Source organism: Triturus cristatus, chromosome 5_1, assembly GCF_964204655.1.
Source record: "Triturus cristatus chromosome 5_1, aTriCri1.1, whole genome shotgun sequence".
Lineage (NCBI taxonomy): Eukaryota > Metazoa > Chordata > Amphibia > Caudata > Salamandridae > Triturus > Triturus cristatus.
The window spans coordinates 33,687,675-33,705,106 of record NC_140587.1 but is presented as its reverse complement, the minus strand read 5'-3'; the positions used below and the strand labels follow the sequence as shown (position 1 = coordinate 33,705,106).

General features: G+C 50.8%; 1 pseudogene; it reads right to left on the bottom strand.

The window, feature by feature from the left end:
• Positions 1 to 14,056: 14,056 nt before the first annotated feature.
• On the bottom strand, positions 14,057 to 14,685 carry LOC146830017 (neurogenin-1-like; annotated as a pseudogene).
• Between the last annotated feature and the right edge of the window lie 2,747 nt (positions 14,686 to 17,432).

Sequence of the window (17,432 nt, the reverse complement as noted above, 5' to 3'; positions counted from 1 at the left end):
CACGAACAAACAGCAAATGAAGCAACACCAAAGGCAGGAACCAAGCAAGCCAATCAAGGGCAGAACAGGACTGAAGGCGACACAAAAGAAGCAGGAAACCACCGCCAACAAACACAGCTGTGAGGAAAACAAAAGCGAGGCGGGAGGGGGCGCGGCCAGGACTCTAAACATAAAATGACACGGTGTGCGGCCGCCGAAGGCACCAACTGTACACGAAGGCAGGAAGAACCATGAATTGAAAGCGCAACCGGAGCCCAACCGGGCACATCAAACAGTAGCGGTACCCAGGTAAGGGAAAGCGGAGCACTCGGAACCCAACCCGAGTGCTCCAGAGACACCGCCCCACGCTCCACAACAAAGGCCCTGCCCGGAGCGGCCCGAACCGCGGAACAAATGGGGCAAACCCGAGCGCTCCAAAAGAATAATGCATATGGAGTACCCGGACCCCAACCCGGATGCTACGCAACAAAGGCCGCCAGAACACCAACGCGGAGCACTCGGTGCAACCCGAGTGCTCCCCAGAAGACACACTGTACGGAGCGCCCGGACCCCAACCCAGGTGCTCCTGAAAGGCCCGCTTAAAACACGAGCCTCACTCGACACCGTGTTGCATCCAGCCCAGGCGCTATCAAATGTTATTAAACTGGCCGAGCCGATGCTACAATACCCTGCTCATGGTTTACCTTCTAACCCAATGGTGACATGAGCATCACATCTCCCCCTTGCAGGGAAGCACTCACCCGGCAGCAGCAGCAGGATCCCAGGAAGCCAGCGCAGCCCAGCAGAACCGGCATCCAGGAGCCTAACCCCGTCCAGGCGGCGAGCACTCCCTCCCCACTCCCCCATGTTTGCTGCCATCGCTGCGCGCTTTTCCCTTAATTAGCACTTGACCACTTTTTGGTGCCTGAAAAGGTCGCAGTTTTATTTTCACAACAAACATTTTGTTAACAGGAAATCTTCATGTTTCAAATTTCAACACTCATGGTCTTATTATAGTCCTTCAATGACCATGTTTCATTTTATCCATTGTTCATCATTTTCTATTCGCATTCTGGACCCAGCCGCCTCAATTGCCTGGGAGAGGGGAGAGGGGCCCCCATCCCTGTGTTTCGATTCACGGGTCTAGGCTTCAACTTGCTACCGATTTGGAGGGTGTCCCTTTCTGGGCATGCCCGGGCTGCAAGTGCCGTCCCGCTCGCCCTGTATCCTTTCAGGGGCCCTCCCTTCTCCCAGCGGTCTCTGCCGTTTGGCATCCCAAGGACCTTACTTGAGCATCTACTCTATTTTCCTGCGGCGGGGTCCTCGTCATTTTCTCCGTCTGTACCCCTGCCGTAAGGCATCCCCGGGGTACTGCGGGAGTGTCATCTTTGTTCTTTGTCTGGCGGCACGCCGCCCAATGGCTCCCCCAGTGCCCCTGACGTGAGTCATGACAAGGACACCCTGCGAGCCTTTCATCTATCTCCTAGTAATTTTGTTCTCTACTAGGTTCCTCGTGCCAGCTCCGCTACCCTTCCCCCCTACGGCTGCGACGCCCGTATCCTTCGGTGTGGGTGGGTGGGCTTCTCTTCTTGTTTTGCGGGGGGGGAAATTCGAAATGTGGCTTCCCGGGCCGTTGGCCCTTCTTAACCCCCCCCTTGCCTATCCTTCTCGCCCCCTGATTGGGGGGGGGGAGCTTCCGTTGTTTTCGGGCCTATCCCTGCCCTCCCCGGCCTAGCCGGGTCTTTTAATTGCGGGGGGCGTGGCGTGGGGGGGTCCCGCCGCCGGCCGGCGTTTTACCCGGGCCTCGATCGGGTCCGGCTTTGCCTTCCCCGGCCCGGGTCCTAACCCCGTCCAGGCGGCGAGCACTCCCTCCCCACTCCCCCATGTTTGCTGCCATCGCTGCGCGCTTTTCCCTTAATTAGCACTTGACCACTTTTTGGTGCCTGAAAAGGTCGCAGTTTTATTTTCACAACAAACATTTTGTTAACAGGAAATCTTCATGTTTCAAATTTCAACACTCATGGTCTTATTATAGTCCTTCAATGACCATGTTTCATTTTATCCATTGTTCATCATTTTCTATTCGCATTCTGGACCCAGCCGCCTCAATTGCCTGGGAGAGGGGAGAGGGGCCCCCATCCCTGTGTTTCGATTCACGGGTCTAGGCTTCAACTTGCTACCGATTTGGAGGGTGTCCCTTTCTGGGCATGCCCGGGCTGCAAGTGCCGTCCCGCTCGCCCTGTATCCTTTCAGGGGCCCTCCCTTCTCCCAGCGGTCTCTGCCGTTTGGCATCCCAAGGACCTTACTTGAGCATCTACTCTATTTTCCTGCGGCGGGGTCCTCGTCATTTTCTCCGTCTGTACCCCTGCCGTAAGGCATCCCCGGGGTACTGCGGGAGTGTCATCTTTGTTCTTTGTCTGGCGGCACGCCGCCCAATGGCTCCCCCAGTGCCCCTGACGTGAGTCATGACAAGGACACCCTGCGAGCCTTTCATCTATCTCCTAGTAATTTTGTTCTCTACTAGGTTCCTCGTGCCAGCTCCGCCACGCTCCCTACGGTTTTTCGATCGGAGGGAGCTCCCCCCTTAGCTCGACCTAGCCTCGCGACCTCCTCGCCCCCTCCTAGTTCGAATATGCCCGCGATGTTCCGCGTGAACTTGTCTAATCCTATTCCCGAGTGGTGTACCCCCTCCTCCAGGTGTTACCGCAACTACCAGTTTTCAGCCGATGCTGCCTGACGTCCACCCCGGGGCCTTGCATGCTTTGGCCCTGGTGTTGTGTAGCTCTCTTCTGGCTTTTTCTATGCCGTCTAGCTTCACCTTCTCCACTATGCTCGGTGTGTGGAGCGGGTATACTGGACTAGCTTTTCGCAATTGACACCAGGGGAAGTGGATTACCCATTTTTTGCCACCAGGCTGGTTGATTGGTGGTGTGCGCCTCAGCGCAAATTGAAGTAACATGTCGTTGTGCCGTTGACCGCAAGCAGATGGTCATGCCTCTCGCGGAAATCCCTCACTATGCAGACTAATTGTTTCCTTGCTCGCTGGGGCCGCACCTGTATTCTGTCACCAAGCACGTCTCTGCTACCCTTCCGCCCCTAGGAAGGACGTATCCCCCACTCCCCGTCCGTTTACGCGGTATTTGGAACTGTATGGTCAACTTTTGCCCCCTTTGCCACCTCCGCCCTGCTTTTCTCCCTAGTTCAGTCGTGTGTTCCTTAGGTTGGCCATTTTGCTCCTGGGTGCCCTCTGGTTTGTTCTAGCTACGGAAGGTCTCTCAAGCGCCAAACCTCCCCCCGGGTACACCATGTAAGTGTGTTTATCGCTGATGGTTTGGTAATTTAAACCGGCGGTACAGGTTGTTTCTTTTCTGAATGGTATTGTGTCAGGTACTGGGACTTGTGAGGTGGTTGGGTCATTTGTCCTGCTGTGTCACCAGCATCGAATTTGTTGTCAAGCTTCACAACCAGGTGCTTTAACGCTGACCTTGTTAAGCGAGCCAACCGTTGAACCCCGCTATTTATCTGCTGGCGGTGGATGGATTGGATTGGCCTTGCCCCTCCGGTGGGGCCCAACAGGGTGGGCACCTTGCGGCATAATGCCGCCATAAAGACTCTTGATTCTGGGCGCTAGCCTGTCACCGCAAGACCCAGTCTTAAGTTTTCAATCCCCATGCACGGAGCCACTAGACTTGCCTCTGCTTGTGAATGTTTGTCCCCAATGTACCCAAATTAGTTTCACAGGCGTGTCCCCGACTGAGGCTCGGCTGAAGCAGATTATTCACCTCCCCGGCTCTGGTTGCCTCCTCCTAAACATTGTGGGAGCGGTTTCTATGGTTATCCAAGTTACGGGCCCTCCGCTCCTGACTGCGTCACCCTCTGTTTGTGACACATGCTTGCCTCCCCGTGCGCCCGTGCGTGGTGCCCAACCCTCCTCACTTTAGCTTGCTGGGCTAACTGCGCAGCGGGTTAATATGCCTGCTGCCACGCGCGTTTACCCCGTACATTACAGACTGTGTATGATGTAAACGGATCCGCAGATTACTGCTTTCGAAAGATCCATCCTTCCGTTACTTGCGATTTAACCTTAAAGTCCCCATGTGGCATGGCGAGCTATAAATTTTCCTCCCAGAACTGCATGACCCCCGCCATATTCACCTTATTATAGCAAACCCTTAATGTTGCAACAGGGTTTATTTTGGCTACAGCTCGATTCTTATCTTTAAAGATAAGCTCCCGCCTATGCTGTTTCTTTTCCACCTCTGCGTGCGTGCTTCGCCACCCCGAGCCCTCGTAAACTATACTGCCTACCGGTCTGAATGACCTGTGACTTCTACCCTTTCCGTCCCTTGGCCTATGTGTCCTTTCCTATACGCGGATTTACTCCTATGCTTGATAGCCTTTGACAAAGCATTCCTGACCGTTATTCGTAACTGCTATACCACCGCTATACCACCGGGTGCTGGCACCCTAAAGGCAGTTACCCGGCCTCACATAATTGACAAGAGAAATCGTGTGATCAATTCTCTTCTTGGCGAGAGAGCAGTGCTTTGTAAAGCCGGGATTTGACTTAGGTGAAGGTAGTGCAGAGGGCTAATATGCCTGCTGCAAAGCGCGTGTACCCAGTAGATTGCAGACCGCATATGATGTAAACCGATCAGCGGACTGCTGTGTTCAAACGAGACATCGTTTGTTACTTGGACTTTATAACTTAAAGTCCCAATATAGAATAGTGAGCTATTAACTCTCATCCCGGAACTGCATACATACCGCAACCTATAGATTATTGGGGTTACATTGGCTAGAACCCTAACTGCGGAGCCCCGTAGAGCATCAGTGGTTTTTCCCAGGCTAAGTGAAGTGTGCAATTACGCTCTATGGCACGGTGCAGCCTGCCTGGCTTATATAAACGATTACAGCGGGAGGGGTGTTTCACTCGAGGCGATGGTCTCAGTCAGTAAGCATGTGAGCAGGACTAATGTGCCCCCTCCCTGAAACTAATACAAGTATAAGAAGTTTTGTTAGCGGGAGCATAAAATTTCCATGCTTGTGGCTAATTTCCTGTTGAGGGTTCCGTCCAATTCGGACCACGAAGCTTAATTGAGTGGGGTATCCTGTCCTAATTGCGGTTCTAAATGAGATGTAGCAATGATTTGTTTCCTCAATTATGGTTGAAACCATTTATAGGACACCGACTCCCAAGTAGGGGACAGTATCCCTTTTGAGAATCACGTAGGGCAGTCTCTGAAGGACCATGCAGTGGTTCCATGGTTTTCGTAATATCTTTTCAAACTAGGTTCGTTCTTTAAAATATAAATTGGTTTATTTCACTGGCCTGTGCGATTTAAACAAAAATGGATGCCTTGTTTGGGAATATGAATGCAAGAATGGAGGTCTACTGTCCCTCGTAAGCCACCATCCCTATCACTTCGTCATAGCCAATCCCTGGGGTTTACAAGTAGCAACCTGCCTAATTAGGGGCTGGCCGTCCGGCGTGAGATATTCATTACACAGGCTGTTTTGTGAACTTGTGCGAAGGGGAATTTGTCAATGTGTCTTATTAGTACATTGCAAAATTACAGGTAGGTTGCAAAACGCTGCTGAGCAATTTGCAGAAATAATTTGGGACCTACCTGTACACTCATTGGACCCCTGGTTATGTAACAGCAGACAGAGAAGACAAAATAATGCAGCCTGAGTTTTAAACAATTCATTCTTAAAATCCCTAACAGTTTAAGAACACGAAACATGGGGTTCGTGCATGGTGTATTATAACAAAGGGGAAACCGCGCTCCTTTGTCATAGCCGCCCTAACCCTGGCGCTTGTAATATTATTTAACCAAGTATAATACTGTAACTTCCCATCTCAGAATTCGAAATAAAATTGGGACTGGATCTGGGGGACGTGGCAGTTATGATTTCCAGAAAGCCAGCTGTCACATACTCCGATATATGCCGGTTCCGGTTCCAGAGTTAGAGTAAGAATCGTTCGCTATCGACTTTCGTGAATTTTAGGGACTCACTGAGTTTGATCATGCGTAGATTCCAGTATAGACCTCGACTTACGCCAGACCCTCTTCATGTTACATACCGGCCATCTGGATCTTTGGACTGTGTTTGCTTCCTGATAGAAATGAACGTGTAAGTAGTGCCCTTGGCGGCGTTCAATATCAGATTCGGTGAGTTTTTTCTTGGTAGAGAATACATTCATAACGGAATATGGATTTCCTAAAACGTTACGCTTTCGTGTTACCGGCGCTGCTCTTTAGGTGTGCGCTCGTGTGGCCCACGAGAAAATCTTTGTCTGGCTGCTCCCTCACCGTTTGAACCCCCGTGTACCTTTCGTTTTGCATTGATTTGCTAGGCTTGACTTGAGCTGATACGCCTTGCTACTGATGCGATACACTGAACTCCGCACTTAAGCTCTCGGCGCTCAACAGGTCACGAATAACAAGAAGCTAGAGGTAAACCCATTTGCGTAGCGGGGCGCCTTCCCCTCCCGGAGCAAATTCTTGCGGGGCTTCTCCGGTTTTCAAGAACCAGGAAGAAATGCTGCGTTCAATTAAAATTCATCTGGGGCCGCGATGCAGGACGGGAAGATCATTAACGCTGGCTCGCGATGAGGACAGGCCCGCGGAAAGGCACCGCGCGCTTATTGGCCACCTCTGCTCACACCAGTAATTTAACCCTTCTTCCCAAATAGAATCGGCCGTACCCCTGCTTCGCGCAGCCCTGCTCCTTACCTTCTCTTTTTAATCTTGCTTCCGGGCTCGCTAAGGGGGCACTGCCGCCCGCACCCCTCTTTCTCCGTTCGGGGGCACCGCCGCCCGCACCGACCCCCGCGTGGTTCGTGTACTCCAATCTGCTCCTGTTGCTCCGGGCACCGCCGTATTAGCTCCAAGTGCCCTTGAGCCTGAGTCGATCAAACGGCGCGAAATGCCGTGTAGCGTCCTTGCATCCCCTTCCCCGGTCCGGTCCGTCAGCTTCCCCGGCTTTCCTTTCTGCCTCTTCCGCTTGGATCATCCCGTCGCCTGGAGCCTGTCGCCTGCAGGGGCCTTTGTCCGACCGGTCTTTGGCGCGAAAGGTTCTCTGCTTCTCTTCTTGTTTTGCGGGGGGGGAAATTCGAAAATGTGGCTTCCCGGGCCGTTGGCCCTTCTTAACCCCCCCCTTGCCTATCCTTCTCGCCCCCTGATTGGGGGGGGGGAGCTTCCGTTGTTTTCGGGCCTATCCCTGCCCTCCCCGGCCTAGCCGGGTCTTTTAATTGCGGGGGGCGTGGCGTGGGGGGGTCCCGCCGCCGGCCGGCGTTTTACCCGGGCCTCGATCGGGTCCGGCTTTGCCTTCCCCGGCCCGGGTCCTGAAAGAGTCCAGGAAGCCCAGCAGCCCGACTCGAGGAACTCCCACGAAGGTCCATGAGCGCCCCCAGAGCCCAGCAGAGGAGGAAACTACAGGACAACACGAAGCAGGTAAGTGCCCAGCACCTACCCCAGTGTCCCCGTCAGGTCTACTGACAGGAAACAAAACAGGATGTGCTTTCTGTTGGCTGTGTAATTATAGCTCCTGACGGAAGGGTGGGTGGAGCCTAAAAGCGTTTCCTGTTTTGTTTCCTGTCAAGTGGAATACCTCATTAGTTATGACTGGGACGAGGACGAGGGACGTAGAGGCAATGGTAGGATCTACTGAATCGAAAAAAATACACAGACTAAGGGCAGATGTATGCTTCTCATTTGTGCAAAAATAAAGAATACCGACGCCTCAATTACCATTGTTCATTGATTTGTCCTTCTGTTCATATTCTCTTTCTTTCTGTTTTTTTGGGGATTTCTTATCATTTTCTCACTCTCCTTTCTTTTTTTCGTGCGTTCGTATTTTGTAGTTTCCTTGTTGTATAGTTCTCTCTGTGTCTTTATGTGTTTCCTCCTTATTACCTATGTTTATTGTCTCTTTTCTTACTTTCGTTCTTTTCTTTCTTTTTAATCATCTTCATTGTTTATTCTCTTCTTTCTTAAACACCTTTCTCTCTCTCATTTCAGTTTCTACTCTCTCTCTGTATCTCTTACTCGGAACCTGACTCTCTGTATTTGCATACATAGTTTTTTTTCCGCTCTTGTGTTTTCTCCTCTGTTATTTGTTTCTGCCTTGCTTACTTTCTTCCCTCACTCTCTTTCTTTCTTGGTTTCGTTGTTACTATGGTCTACCTTTCTTTTACATATTGTCCCCTTCCACCATTTGTTAATTGAAAGTAGGTTCATAATATTAACAAATTAGCACCTGGTATAGCGCTTAGCGTATGGAGTGTAGGCACGTTAGTCCTTCTCACTGTCCTGTTCCATTTTTAAATTCTGAGGCAATCCAGGCTACAATTCTTCCTTCTATACTGAGGCATCGGAAGGAGGACGGCAGAGTTTAGCTCTCGTGGAAAGCACAGTATGAGGGCGCGGTTTATGAATCATGTGCGGTGGTGCTGCTGGTTGCAAACGCAGGCTTGCTGCGGGCATTATTGTCTTAGTTACTGCCCTTGGCACAGTAATAGCAGAAGGTTTATTTGCTGGTTTTGTTTATTGATGTGCTGTAGCTGCTCATAATGATAAGGTAAGTGTTTTATCGTTGGCTGAATTATCGGTCGATGTAATATGAGCCGGATGTGTGAATTGTTCACGCACTTGTGTGCTGGTATCCGTTTCCACCCCTGAATAGTATGCTTGTGGGAGGGGAGGGGGGACTTAATGCGTGTAGAGGGGGCTTTGAGTGTTCATGGCCGTGGGTATTTAAGCAGATGGCAAAACTCGGTGAGATTACATATGAGAAGGAACATGTTGTGAACTGTCTGCTGAATCCGGGGTCTCTGCTGCAAACTGTACGATGCCAGCTTTGTGGAAGCGCAGAGACCCGGCGAGTGGGGCTTCGCCTATTGAAGCCCACTCTGCAGAGGGACCCTCCCCACCACCTCCCTCTCGGACCCTCAGCATCATGCGATAACTGCACATTTGCAACATCTTCCCTGAAGCGCTGGCACCTAGAACATGAGCCATCGGCCGGGGGCTGCCGGGTCCTGCCAAGCACTGCGTCATTTCCGCACGAGGATCCCCGGGGCCCCACCTGCCGCTCACTGCTTCCTCTCACCAACTCTCACTTTATTGATGCTTTAATCCCCTCTCTTTGCGAGCCTTCCAAACGGTTTGCAGATAAGTAGACGTGAGGGCACCGCCACAGGTGGCTGCAAATCCGAAACCACCTTCCGGTTTCGCCACTGGCTGCGCTCCTCCGTGGACGGCTCCTGGTTTAAAACTGAGTGACAGTCAACCCACCTCCTTTCTGCAGAGAACTGCCTCCACCGTGTTTATAACTTAAATGTGTGTAAATACAAAGTAACCATACAGAAACCATACGTTTAGTATAAATGTTAAACATTTTATTTGCACAAAATATTCAAGGTACATGTAGTATCCGGCTGGATACATTCTAGTGTTCCATATCCCCTGTAACCCACACTGAACACCCACCCACCACAGGCGTCACGAGTCAGGTGACCCTGACAATAAAAGGGGCCGAGCGCACGTGCTCCTGGCCAGTTTACCGCACCAGTAATCCTGTGTCTGTGTCCATCCCTTATCTGCATGCGTGCCTGAGGGCCCAATCACCACATTGGCTACGAGGGGGCTGTGCCCTGGCGTGCAGCAGCCCAGCAATACGAAAAGGGGGAGAGCCCAGCAATACGAAAAGGGGGAGAGAGAGAGAGCTGTCTGTGTGAAGGCCCCCAGCAGGCGAGAAGCGCCGGATAGCCTGCGGGCATGGGCAGGGCCCCAGGCGCGAAGACGGTGACCGGGAGCCCACCCCGCACCGCCGCGAAGACCTGCATGTCTATTGCTGGAAAGAAGACACAGGAGTTACTTTTCGGTCACTACCTACTATATTACGCGGGCTTACCAGAGCCGGTTTTTTGACTTCACTTAACATGGCGGAGCCAACAAATATATTAAAAACCACTATTTAGAGGACAACACGAAGACCGTCACATCGACTTATTCTTAGAAATATGATTTACAATATGGTCCACCATTTCTAAACATTAGAAACTATTGGTGGAGACCCGTTCTTCTTCAAAATAAGCCGTAAGACACCAGGACCTTCCACTGTGATACAAACATCTTTCTCAAATGATTACAAGGGCAACAATTATGGATATTTTACCCTTGGCCGATCTTTCCTAAATAATAGAAACTATTGGTGGAGACTCGTTATTTCTCAAATTCAACTGGTACAGACATCAGGAGTTTTCCTTGTGATTTAAACTGCTTCTCTGGACTATCACAAGGACCTTCTTTACAGATTCTTGTCGCACCTCTGAGCTTGTTTTTTTAAATATCCTACAATCAATATTTCGTCTGGCAGAAGCTTAATTGCATGTCTGACATTTAAAGTGTTTTCCAGACTCATTACCAAAGCCCTGAGGAAGTCACTATATGTGACGAAACACGTGTCGGCTGTCATCCATTTGGATCAAGATCTGGAGAATATAAGTCTCCTATCTACGAACCAACAACCAGAACTAAATGTACTAGGGAGTTCTGATCTGTGTTCATGATTATGACTTTCCTTTCTGTAAAATTTTGAATTAAATTATTCTTTGTCATACATTTCTGTGAGGACCTAATCTGTTCCGTAGCCAGTTTTTCATTATTAATATTTTGTTCTTCGTTTCTTTGGCTAATAACCGATAAGAATAATATACGTGACTTTAGAGTGCCGGGATTTCTTTGTGTAAAAAACCTGCGGGCGGACGCTGTGCCCCAGAGTGTAAGCGACGAAGTCGGGTGCCCACCCCGACCCCACCAAGCCTGTCGCTGTGCCCCGTGAAGTGCGAGCCGTGCGGTGCCCACCTGCATCGGCCGCGACCCTGCAGGAGGAGGTCGGGTGCCGCCGTGCCGGTGGTGAAGAGTGGTCCGATCGGAGCCCACCCGCATCGGCCACGATCCCCGCGAGTAGAGTGTACCGCGCGGAGCCCACCCGCGGGAAGGAGGGACAGTGAAGCCCAAGGAGGTGAGCCGCGACGAGAAGGAACGGCCGAAGTCCGTGGGAGCCCACCCCGCACCTGAAGGCACCGCAAGTAGGTGAAACCCTGATTGGAGGCAGTTCCAACCCCCAGCACAGCGCCGCCGAGAAGGTGGCGAGCGTCACAGCGCCTCCCCTGTCTGCGCGACACCAGCGACTGCCTCGGGTGCGGGCACAAGCGGAGCCCACCCGCGACGTAGAACAAACAGTGCCCACCGCCTGAAGTATGAACGGGAGTAACTTCAGCCCCGTCCCCACTCCGCGCAGCGTGTGAGGAGCGAGCCGGCGGAGGTGGGGTGAGACCAGGTCTGGACCCGGAGCGCGTGGCCCGAGTGAAAGAAGAGCGACACTAGCACCCTTCCCCCCCCCCCCGCGCGGCCTGTGAAGAGTGAAGGCTGCCGCAGGGAGCGGGACGTGCTCAAATAAAAGCGCATCGAAGCGCGAATCAAAATGGGCGCGAGGTGCCCCCCCCCGTGAGGAGGAAAGGAAAGACAGCGGCGCATTAAAGCGCCAGTTAAGGAAATCAGCGCGAGGAAAATGGCACCAGCTACCCCCGTCCCCCACGCAGCATGTGCGCAGTGAGGCTGCCGTGGGGACGACAAGTCACATGAGTAAAGATCCTACCTGGGTACGAGTGCCTGTGCCCGGTGGGAGGAGAGTAGCAAGTGGGGCCAGGATCACAAGAGGCTCCAGTCCGGCACACCCCGAGTAGAAAGCGAAAGTGCACAGGACACGCACCAAGGAGAAACTGCCGGGACAGGGAGAGGAAGCAACCAAAAGCAGCACTGCCATCTAGTGGCGTTAGTGCAGCAGCGCACCTCAAGACGATAGAGGAGAGAAGACTGCATAGGAGCTGGGATAGACAGCCACAGAAGGACACACTGCCATCTGGTGGCCAAAGTGCAGCATCACGCCCGCTACATTAAAGACTGCTACAGTAAGGGCACATGCAATACATTGAAGGAGCTGGCTGGTGGTCTGGGAGGCGAGCTAATGTGCCAGAGTGGTGCCAGGTTACCACACAGCTTTGAGGATGAAGACGGATATGCGCAACAGGGAGCCCTAAACACCGCAAGAACGAAGCGCAGCGGCACCTGGTGGCCACAGGTAGTCGCAGCAGCAGGAAAAGACAAGAGCATCATCAGAATGACAAAAGGCGGTTCAGGGACCCAGCACCAAGCAAGCAACAGCACAGAGACAGCGGCTACTGTTCCAGAAATGCAAGCACTGAAGAGAGTTCGCAGTAAGGGAGTCTGACGAAGCGACCAAAGGGCGCAGTCAGAAGCGCGCTGAAGCACTGCCACGGTTAGAGAAGGAAAGGAGTGGTGGCACGACCACCAGAAGCCGACCGGCCGATGGTCGCAAGGAGGAAGAAGCCGACCAGCAAGATGGTCGCAAGGAGGAATAAGCCGACCAGCAAGATGGTCGCAAGGAGGAGGGAGCCGACCACCCAGAGGGTGGCACGGAAGACGCCGACCGGCCGAGGGTCGCACGGAGGAAGCCGACCACCCAGAGGGTGGCACGGAAGACGGAAGCCGACGACCCAGATGGTCGCACGGAGGAAGCCGACCACCCAGATGGTGGCACGGAGGAAGCAGACCACCCAGATGGTCGCACAGAAGAAGCCGACCACCCAGATGGTCGCAAGGAGGACGACGCTGACCACCAGTTGGTCGCAAGGAGGATGCAGGCCTACAAGAGGTCGGAGAGCACACTGACCTGCCAAGGGTCAGAGCCGGAGAGAAGAGGAAGTCCGAGGGGACGTCAATGAAGAGGACCCCATGAGAGGTCCGCAAAGAGGACCAGGAGGAGAAAGACAAGAGGTCCAGCAACATCAACATCACTCGAAATCAGAAGCAACTACGAGACAGAAGGTCGCGACGACCGGTCCAGTCACAGAGTGAAAGGAAGACAGTGGCCTAGTGGCGGGACAAGACCAGAGTGCACGCTACACAAAGTAGCCTGGTAAGGACGAGCAAGGAGGCAGGAAGACTGGATCACGTCGCAAAGAAAGGAAAAGGAAGACAGATCCTGAGTGGCACACTGAACACCCACCCACCACAGGCGTCACGAGTCAGGTGACCCAGACAATAAAAGGGGCCGAGCGCACATGTTCCTGGCCAGTTTACCGCACCAGTAATCCTGTGTCTGTGTCCATCCCTTATCTGCATGCGGGCCTGAGGGCCCAATCACCACAGTACAGAAAAATCAATTTCGATGACACGCATAATAATATAATATACTCTTTATGTTAAAAAAATAAATTTTTATCTGAATGGACCATCTTGAATAAATTAAACCATAATATCACGCTGATCCGTTGAAGGCCCAAGTCTGCCAAGCCAAGGTCCCTCAAAATGCAAGGTCGTGGCCCTGGAGGTGAAAATGCACAATACATGAATGGCGCGTGTCTTTTTTTTCTTAAAGTCCTTGCACTGTATTGCCGGGACGCTCAAACCTCATTTTCACGGTAATTTTACCTCATTAGAGATCTACAAATTGTACAATTGACTTTTCAACTCACCTGAAAGCACCAAACCAGCCCGTTTCTCTTCTTCTTTCGCTCCATTGTATTTAAAGACACTAAGAAGACTCATGGGTCAGTTTCAGGAGAATCAACGAGGAAAGTTTTGGGCACATTAGAAAGAGCAAGAACGGAAATATTGAGAACTAAAAAAACTGCTGTGAAGTGCCCTCAACTTCTGGTCGGAGTAAATCTGCTTTCTACATGGCACACAGTTGTACACAATGCACGCAAACTGAGGCACACACAGTCCTGTCTGCATGTGGAGCGCGTTGGACTGGCAGTCTGGGAGACAGGGAGAATCACCGGGAGGCCAACTAACATGTCAACAATTCTTCCCAGTGCCCCAGATCCCACCAGTCCGCCCCACTTCTTCACTTTTACATTTTGGAATCACGTGCTCATTTGCACGAGCAGAAAGTCCCGTTTGTAGTGGCAGGCGCTGAGGTCACTGGATGCACTAGGCGCTTAGGGCAGTGTCTGGATTGTGCTAACCCCGGCTCACAGCTAGTGGTACTGGCTGCCGCAGGCGATGTTGTGCGCCAGCTCTGTGGGTAAGCTGTAGAGTGCCTCGCTGCCAGCCCCGTACCAGTAGTCCTCGGAGGTGGCTGGGCTGCCATGGCTGGAGGCGCACATAGACTGTGGCGACGAGGTCGAGAGCCAGGAGCCAGCATCAGAGCTGGGACTGGAGGGGTCCGCGGCGCCCAGGTAGAAGGAGGGCAGCAGCATCTCCTTCCCTGACTTTTCCTGAGTCATGATGGCCAGCTGCAGGATTTCGGTCAGCGCCAAGATGTAGTTATTGGCAAATCGCAGCGCCTCGATCTTGGTGAGTTTGGTGTCGTCCGCAAAGCTGGGCAGGATGTGCATGTGGTGGCGCTCACGGTCGTTGGCCTTGACGCACCGGTTCTTCTTGATGCTGTGCTGCACCGCCTCGCTCTTCACCCTGCAACACCCCGTCGTGGTTTCTTTTCCGCCGCCTCGCCTTGTGCGCCTCCGGGGGTCTGTGCGGTGGGGTTCAGGTGCCCTGGAGACAGAGTATGGAGGCTGCTGCTTTGGTCCTCCTCATCTGAGAGGCAGTAGGACATCTGGCTGGAGGTCTCGTAGTCAGAGTAGCTGCTGTCTGTCTTCAAAGACATGTTGTGGATTCAGAAAAATGCAGCGGTTATTGAACAGGTCGCAACACATGAAAACAAACTATAATTAAGCACTCAATATTTACTAGAACTAGCAACAGCCAAGGGCCAGCGTGTCATTTAGTAGATCTGAATCAACTGAGCCCGCTTTTTAGGTCTCGCATTGCGTTGCAGCGCAACGCGCTGTTCGCTTTGCGAGACATGCAGTATACACTATAGCTACACCCTGTCCTTTACAGAATTAGAGGTTACACATGCCATTATGCAAATGACAAGTAACAAGGCGCCGGGACCTGATGGAGTCCCGGCAGACCTCTTTAAATCAGACATAAAAACCTGGTCCAAAATTTTATTCAACGTCTTCGTAAATGCATGTCAACTGGGTCTACCGTCGACATGGTGGAAATCCGTCATTATACCTATTTTTAAAAAAGGTGATAGAGGGGATCCGAGCTGTTACCGTCCAATTTCCTTAATAGATTCATCTGTGAAAGTACTGGGGAGGGTTGTCCTTGCCCAACTGACTGGTTGGCTAGAAGAAACAGGAACACTCTCAAAGATCCAGTACGGATTCAGAAAGGGGATGGGCACCATAGATCAATGTCTAAATTTACAATTATTAATTGGCAAATACACGGTGGCCAAGAAGGGAACCCTATTGGTGGCCTTTATGGAGCTGTCATCGGCCTTTGACCGTGTAAATAGGTCAAAACTATGGTCCCTGCTCCTATCCCATGGAGTAGACAAAAACATCGTCTACTTCCTAGCTGATCTTCATAGGGATCTATCGGCTACAGTACGGTATGATCAAACAGGCAATTGCACAAAAGATATACCTATATCAAATGGTGTTAGACAGGGGTGCATTTTGGCACCTCTGCTCTTTACACTTTACATAAATGAATTAGACAATGCCTTAATCTCCTCATGTAATGACATTCCTCGTGCAGGGAAAATTTTAATCCCTGCACTGTTATACGCTGATGACGCTGCTTTACTTGCAAGAACGGGAGTGGGTCTCCAGTTACTGCTAGACTCATTTGCGGCCTTTATGAAGGCCCTGGATTTAACTGTCAATTTTGCTAAATCGCATGTTATGGTTATTGGTCCAAAATCTGCTAAGTCTAAAACATTTAAATGTGGAGGCCATCAATTATCTAGGGTATCCTCGTTTCCATACTTGGGCGTCCTCTTTGATGACCAAGGTTCGTAGGTAACCCAAATAACAGCAAAAAAGATTGTTCTTTCTAGAGCAACTGTGGGTGTTCTTGGCTTTGCTAGAAAGCTAGGTGCCAGACCAATGAGGGCCCTTATTCAAGTTTATAAACCTAAGTGCCTTTCTTTGGCACTGTATGGAGCTGAGATATGGGGCTTTAAAAATGTTAAAAGTATTCAGATTGTTGAGGACAGGTTCCTATAAAACCTCCTTTCAGTCCCAATCTCGACTGCTAATTTTAATGTCCATCAGGAACTTGGAATCGGTTTTGTAGAAGATAGCATTGTTCTGGCTCCATTACTGAAATGGATTAGCACTTGGCTTAACCCGGACCTACAGCTGAACCGCACAATTATGAAAGACTGTACAATGCTGGACTATGGGTCGCGTATACCCTGGCTGAAATACATTCAGAACCTGGCCACAAAGTTAGGCAGACCCGAATTATATCAATCCCCAGAGGCCCTAGTGAAAGGTGACATTAAATGGTGTAAAGAAACATTTATGTACATATCCACCATGGATAGGGAAGGGAATGAGCTGGTTAAGGACACTGTCAGGGCTCACCAGCTCTGCAAGACAACACCATCCATGGAACCATATTTAGGTTATGTCACAAATGTAAATCACCGTTTCCTACTGACTAGATTTAGACTAAATCAATTACACCTTTTGTTTGGAGATGGGAAAGGCTGGAAAAGGGCTGTGGATTTTGGCCTTTGTTCCTGTGACAATTTTTCCACTCAGGATGTGACACACTTTTTCTTCTTCTGTGAGCACTTTATTGACATAAGGCAACGCTTTTTATTCCCTATATTCAGAAACAAAGGCTTTGTTCAGGTGAGACCTGCTCTTCTTTACCTTCAGATGTTAAATGATGTTTGGGAAACTTTTAATATTGCGAATTTTTTATCTGTTGTAATTCGCTCTTTGAGGAAATGAATTGTATCCTTTTTAATGTTTTTAATTGGACATGTTGCCCTGTTTTATTAATTAGTGTCAATATGTTTAAAATGAAATTTGTATTTTTAAGTCTATTTATTGTAGTATGCTTTTATGGTTTGCACTTAAACCGAATAAAGACTTTTTGACTGACTGACACTATAGCTGGGGGAAGCTCCGCCCACTTTCCATCTATAAGTTTCATTGGCTTCCATCATAAACTGAGCATTCTGATTGATTTTTAGCTTCTTAGTCCCGCCTCCTGACGGCCATGTCGTCATTATCATCCTTCCAAGGCTATCAGCCTCTTTACTGTAAAAACCGTTTTGTTCCCCTGCCTCTTCCCGTTCCCTCCCGCAGTCAGTAATTTTTTTTACCACATCCACCCCCCACCCCCTCCCATTCATGCCTTCTTGAATGCCCGTCCTTCAGTTTAAAATGCAACAGGGCTCGCGTAAAATACAAGTCCTGTTGCATATTCAGTGCTTTTTTGTTGTCTGATTGGTGGCTGCATTTGCACTCTTTGTTTCACATGCGCGTGATGCCTTACATCGTGCGCATGTGTGACAAATCAGTGTCATTTTTACAATTG